Raw genomic sequence first — 7,384 nt, forward strand, 5'->3', positions numbered from 1 at the left:
AGGATCAAAATGCTAAGATAAGAAGATGGTACCTGTCACTGCAGCCTTACCATTTTAGGATCAGACACCTACCTTTGGGTGCACACTAGGGATGCTCATATTGACCGTTTAACCGTTAACCGACAGTAAGAATTTTAACCGATTATTACTATCAGTTAAACGGTTTAAAAGGGTTTTTTTCTATTCTTTTTTTTTACGTTTGCTGCATGGTGAAAGAAATAATGCTATTTGTAAGTTATCTGTTTACTCACGCGCGTGTCGACACGTGCAGTGTGGCTGTACAGACATATTTCGCTTCACCTTTACTTAGTAAACTGATGTAGTATATGCAACTCAATGACAAGTGGCATTATTGGGTTATTAGAGAGTGAATCCGTGAGTGAATGTATTCAAATTCTGAATGAATTATAGTCTAGAAAGTGCGCAATAGGCGCTCCCGTTACAATCACTGGACATAATGTCAACACTTTGTTTGTTTTAACAAGAGAGTTTGCGAAAGTGTAGAAATCAGCAAAACTGAAACCGGCACTTTGGTTGGTGAATGGATTGTAACATAGCCTCCTCTGATTGGCCACAGTGATAATCTACTAAACATACATGTCTGTGATTGGCTATTGCTGAACGCTGTAAAACACGCGCTTCTCCACACGCATATGACAGTGGATGGAAGTCCCGAACCGCAAATTGAAAGGGTTTTTGTGATGGTGTTTTTTTCGCGGATCTAAGAGTTAACAGGCAGCGGTCCTGCCTATCCGTACAGCATGTGGACATGTTAAAAACTAGGCCCACTGAGGTATTGGCTGGCCTGCTATATATTTTTATGTCTGATGAGAAGAATAAGACCGGTACAGTTCTTCAAAGCGCATAAAAGGATTCAGTGTGTTTTAGTTTTGTCATCTTAATTAGGTAGTTATTTAATTTATACATATTTAGTGTAGGCCTATTTATATTATTCTTTTTTTTTTTCATTCAGATTTTCTCTGTTCTCAGAACCGCTGCTGATGCGTGATAATTTAAGTATATGTCAATGCAGTTTTTGTTGTTGCTCTGAGTCTGTATGCTGCTGTTTGCACGTTAAAATAAAACATTTGCTTGTATTTTTAATGTATCATCACAGATACTCGTGCATTCTATTTTTATTTTAAACTAATTTATTATTCTAATTTTATCAGTTAACGGTTAATGTTCGGATAACGAGCAGCGGTTGTCGGTCAGGAAAATTAACCGAAATGAGCATCCCTAGTGCACACAAGGGTCAGGTTAATGCTACAGTTGGATACACAATGCACGCATGTCCACCCCATTATCGCATCCTACTCTGATATCCCACAATAAACACAAACAGACATCATATAAGTTTATTGCACTTAGCTGTACGTATTATGCATCGTTATCCATTGTCTGTGTTGTGTCGCAGTCCAGGTTACGTAAAGCAAATCCAAATGCCGTTAACGGGCCAGGAAGAAGAAATCACTAATTTCCTCATGCCACCTACAGAAAGACTGTAAATCAGATGTTTCTGTAAATTATGTATTTTTAACACTCTGTGAGAGGTGTGATGGAAAATTTGGTCACAAGAAATAATTGCAAAAACCAAAGGTTTTATTCAGGGCCGCTGCTGGCCAAATGGGTGCCCTAAGCAGAAATGTACTTTTGTGCCCCCTCCCCCAAATATTACGGAAGTTATTTTTGGTCAAAAAGGTAAATAAAGAGCGAAATAGCAAGATCAAGAGCAAGAGTTTTATCAACAAAAAAGAGTTACCTCCAATGGCTATGATTTTATTAATACAGTTGTCTGATTGATTTAATAATCTCAGAATCATACAAAAGGAAATTAAGCAGTTTTACTATGATAAAAAGCACGGTTATCTGCCTTTTTATCTATCTTTCTATCATATCCATGCTTGTAAATTGTGTTTTATAGAATATATAATATTTGTTTTTGTCTGTATTTTTTTAAAATATATTTTTATTCTGTGTTTTTACCTACATGCACTGTACATGTGGCAGTTTTGACAATAAAGCAGATTTTGACAATAAAGCAGACAAGGGTTATGATGTCCACATATTTTTGTTGAGGAAATGATAGGAAAGATTATGTGGACATTTTAATTAAATGTTTGGTCAATATTAAACAAGGAATTCGATCATCATGTAAGTGTAACAACTGCATTTACCTGGCCTTTGGTGCCCTTTTCAGGCATTTCTATTAAAATTGTAATGTAAACTGTTAATTTTGTATTAGATTATGTATTTTAACACTATTATTTAATGACACCATATGATCATTATTAATCAATAATCATAATTGCCTCTGTGTTTTAATATAATGCATTTTAAGTCATTTTGTTTACTTAGATCTGCTTATATTCATATTAAGAAAGATTCCTTAGTCGTGAAATTATTACCGACATTAAAACACTATTAACGTCGACAGAATAAAATAAGGTTTCACAGGATTATGAACGTACCTTAGTGATGCACGGGCTTCATCTTGGGCTTTTTTTTTCTTTCGTTTCTCCGCGCCGGACTGTTGATGTCTCTTTCCAGGACCAGGCATATTGTTCATCAATTATTATCATCATTTTTGGCCAAATAGGCAGCCGTAAACAGAGGTAAAGGCGCGTCGCTGCGCGTCATCACGTGTGCTTACTAGTCTACTCTGCGTTCACAGAAAATACAATATATACGTTTATATTTTTGTTTATTTGTATATGTATATTATTAATATTAATTTATTATTATAATAGGCTATATAAAAACTAAAATAAATAATAATAAAATAATAAAAATATTTTTTTTGAGCAGCTGGGATGGTGCCCCCTGGGAGTTGGTGCCCTACGCAGACTGCGTACTCTGCGTATAGGGAGCGGCGGTACTGGTTTTATTGACAGTGTCCATGCCTGTTCACAATCTACTTACAGTCCACCAAAAGTAAACAAAATATATACAAGTGATATCTGCAAAAATAGGGAAAAGAGGAAGTGTAGTAAAGATACATCATTTACAGAAAAACTGAGATTGTTAAAAATACATAATTTATGGAAACGTCTGGTTTTTAGATTCTAGGGGTGGCCTGTGTAAAAGGTTGTAAACTTTTAATTAGCATTGCGTGTGGTTGCCAACAACACCACTAAAACAATGTACTTGTGAAATGTGGGTAGAGTTCATTGATCTTTGTACAAGGAGGTCCATTAGACTTGGCCACTGCATGATACTGGGTGCGGTTTTACTTGTGCCTGCCCTGTTGTAAGGCCGTTTTGACTTTCTAGAACAGTTCAGTCATTACTAATGCATTATATTGCTCTTGACCACTGTTATTATTGGTCCATCCTGGTCAAATGCTGACTTGCTTCAATCTTCATTATTTTATTGTAGCTACTGTAACAACATAGTTACAGTTCTACATATCTTAATTGTTTTGGTCTTAATTGATTGATAAATTGTATAGAAGCTATGCTATGCAGTTAAAGGAACCGTATGTAGGATTGTGGCCAAAACTGGTACTGCAATCACTTTCAAAATACTGTAGAACGGTGTTTCCCCTCCCGCTCCCCCCTGACTCGAGGTTGCCAGCTAAGCTGCAGGAGTAGGCTGCAACAAGGAGCTTCCAATGGCAAGTGACGAGTCTTACACAGTAATTTGTTTTTCTTCTGTTAATGTTTATGCTTCACAAGAGATGTTTTGCGAAGTAATTATGTATCGCAAAAATTTACAGATGGCGATTAGCCAAATATTTCGTAAAGATGTACTGTAATACCACATTTCAGTCGGAATATAGATTGTTCTCATACCCTGCTCGTGGTGCGATATAAAGCTTTTTATGGACGCATTTAGCACGGCCGACCGCGGAAAATCTACTGTGTACGGAAGCAAAGTTAGCCAAACATAGATGAATCTTACCTGTCAAGGAGAAAATTAGCTACGTTGGCGTCTATCTTCAAATTCTTCTCCGTTTTCAGCCGTCTCCATCATTCAAAGGCATCTCCTATACAAATCCTTGTTTTATTTCGGACTTTGTCACGACGTATTTCGGATTCATAACGAGGTCTTTTAGGTTTCGTAATTTTATACACATGTTTTATCCGACTCGTTCTTAGCAGCAGCTGTAACTAACTAGAGCTTAGCTGGCAACCCGTCTCACGAAACTCTACTGACTTCGTGATTGGTAGATAGCTGGAGGGTGGAGCCTCAGACCAAACACAAAACGACAACAATAACATCATTTGAGGGCTGCAACTCTCACTTTTAAATGACAATATCCTGGCCGGACCACTGTTGTCAGTGATATAAGTATTTGAAATGAACATGATTTCTTAATGTCTAGGGACATGTCAGGGCCATTTTATGATTAAATGACATAAATTTCTTACATACGGTTCCTTTAAGGTCAAATGTTTGACCTCAACTGTATATCTTGAATTAAATGAAACACTGTATAAAACATGTTTCTTATAATGGAAAGGAGAAGAAAATCTATTAATATCATTTAGAAACTTTAGGTGCTGATTCAAATCACCAGTTCAAAGACACTCATATGACTCTTACGTAACAAACATGAATATTTGGGCTGTGAGTTGCCATTATTTGTTATGTTAGAATGACAAGGACACTCCAAGGATTCCAAACAGAGTATATTGTTCAAAAAGTAGGGCATAACCACAAATGTGACTTAGGGTTATATATATACACACACACGCACATATATATATATATATATATATATATATATATATATATATATATATATATATATATATAGCCATTATCATTATCACATAAAAAGTTTAAATCTATTGGCTGGTGCCATGCAAAATAATTAAAGGTTTTTTAGGCCTATGGTAAAAGTATAGTAGTATCCGTGTTTTTTTTGTTTTTTTTTTTGGGCATTTTGATTACAAGTTGTTTAACCAAAATTTTACTACAAATACCATAAAGTGTAGCAAACCCTTTGTCAATTTGTGGTTACCATAGTTTAACTATAGTAACCATGGTTTTTGGTTTTTAGTGAAAACATGGTTAATTTTTTGTAAGGGCCATATTGTTGCTAGCCATAGCTCCCTCTAAACTTGTTATAAAACAATGTGAATATTTGTCTGCTAAGTTCCAACTCTTTACAACAGTTATGTAATTTTGTTAATTTTGCAGCAAACTGACTGGTATTGATAATATTTGCAAGCAGTTTAATGCTTAACTAAGTAAACAAAGACAAAACTACAATAGTCTATTTACAAATGTATCTGACCTGCAAATGATGTCCTGAACAGGACAGTTTTGCCTCTCTACTCCACCTGGACGCTCTATTCTCGAGTCTTGCATTCTTTTGGCGGATGGGCGGAGCGAGCGTGCGGGAGGCGAATTGCATTGTCAGTCAAGACGAACCGGATTACGATTTATTAAGAGTTTTATTATTGAATAGCGAATTTGGATTAAATCACTTTAATACATTCGGCAGGCAACAGAAAAACAATATATATGAAAATAAAATATAAATAAAAAAAATGGCAGCAGGCCAAATTGGCTGGCTACCTGAAGCATCTTCTGCCATTTTTAGACTTGGCAGACTCTGCTTAAAAGACCCGCCCTCCTCACTGGACAGTTAAAAAGACTAATCAAACTAACGATGACATCAAGTATTACCCAATCAAAAGTAGGAAAGGCATCTTCATAAAATGCGTGTGGGATGATTTGCATGAGACGCTGCTTTAAAAAATGATAAAAAATACGGGACAAAACCCGTCCCGTATTGATTCAAAACAGGACGCGCAATTTCATTCTCAAATACGGGACGATTCCGTATTTTAAGGGACGGGTGGCAATTGAAAATATATTTTCAGATTTTGGCATTTCTGTTGTATTATACCTCCACCTACTGGACGTTGCCTGAAACATACATGCATGTTACTTCTGAACAGCAAGAATTGTGTTGGGGGGGCGTTTTTTATATTTGCAATACATTGCATCCTGTACTGCTTTCAATAACAAATAAAAAGTATTGCATATATATTTTACACATAGGCATTGTGACGTATTACTTAATGTATCTCACAGAACATTTGCCAAGGTTTTTACATTTGTGTATTAAACGACAATCAGGGAAACGGTCAAACTGTTTCTGTATTTATAATTTGCAGGTTTTATAAAAAAAAGGTTAAGAATGCCTCTCTTCACTCTTCTCAAGAAAAGATGCCAAGTGGTTTTACTAGTCGACGCAGTAAAATGTGAGGCAGATAAAGGCTAAACGTCTTCTAGTTTCGAAAACAACAAGCAGTATAAAATATATCTTTCTTGTCAGTGCAGAAGTTTCCATGACGTGAGCTCGTAATTTTTAGACATGTCGTTCTAGACAAATCTTCGTTGTTTATAAGAAACTTTTTAATCAAATCAATGGGTAGTTTATTACAGTAGATAATTTATTCATTCTGCCTGGTAACTGTATTGAAACAAACAGGCTTATTAATTAAATACAAAATAAGGGAAAAAAGAATAAGAGTAAGAAGAATGGGGGGAGAGCATCTGGCAACCTAATCCACCATGTGACGCTGTTTGAAAAACGTGAAAGTAGGCCAGTGACTCTTTGCTGGAGGTCCGCGGAAGCTGCATTTATCCTCTCTCAGCATCCATTAAGGTACGATTTATACCGTAGTTAACTCAAATGCAAATAATTGTTATTATGATCGATGTGCAAATTTGTTCACTAACGAAATAATAGCACGAACGTTAACATCTACGTGCATATAGTTAGTAAAAGCAAGGTGGTGTTGCGTTCTAGTTTACACGAAGCTATTGCAATTAAGTAAAGTTACGTTAATCAATTTCTTTAAGTAGTTGTAAGAAGTAATCGTTCTGCGGACATGTCAGTAACAAAGACGGAAGTTGCTGGGTTTAGTTCCGGCGCTGCGATGGCCGAGTGGTTAAGGCGTTGGACTTGAAATCCAATGGGGTCTCCCCGCGCAGGTTCGAACCCTGCTCGCAGCGAGAAATTATCGTTTTGAAGATTAAGAAGTGAAAATGACACAGTTGCGGTCCTATGTTCATATGTCAGACAAATATGTTGGTGCTTGCAAAATATGCTTTCCAACAAGAAACGACATGACTTGTATCAATGTACAGGCGTAGTTTGGTGAACACACTGAACATAACTATTGCTGGCAAGTGGCAAGTCGAGATCTTCTCAAGCATACTTCAGTTCATATTTAAACTTTTAATAATTGCAATTAAAATGAAAGTGCCTGTAGATATAACGTTTTTTATATAAAAATCTGGCATGTAAATGCGGAAAACTTACAACAATTATTTCCCACATGTCCGTGTGACTTTCTTTCTCTTTTTTTTCATACAAAATGCATGTTGTTTTTTTTATTTAATACTGACCTGAATATGA

The 7,384-nt window shown here is 36.0% G+C and overlaps 1 non-coding gene across 1 annotated transcript; it reads left to right on the plus strand.

The window, feature by feature from the left end:
* The first annotated feature begins 6,896 nt into the window (after positions 1-6,896).
* On the plus strand, positions 6,897-6,978 carry trnas-uga (transfer RNA serine (anticodon UGA)). The gene has a single exon. It is a non-coding gene; the product is annotated as a tRNA-Ser (tRNA).
* The last annotated feature ends 406 nt before the right edge of the window (positions 6,979-7,384 follow it).

This window comes from Garra rufa, chromosome 3 (assembly GCF_049309525.1).
Source record: "Garra rufa chromosome 3, GarRuf1.0, whole genome shotgun sequence".
NCBI classification, from domain to species: Eukaryota; Metazoa; Chordata; class Actinopteri; order Cypriniformes; family Cyprinidae; genus Garra; species Garra rufa.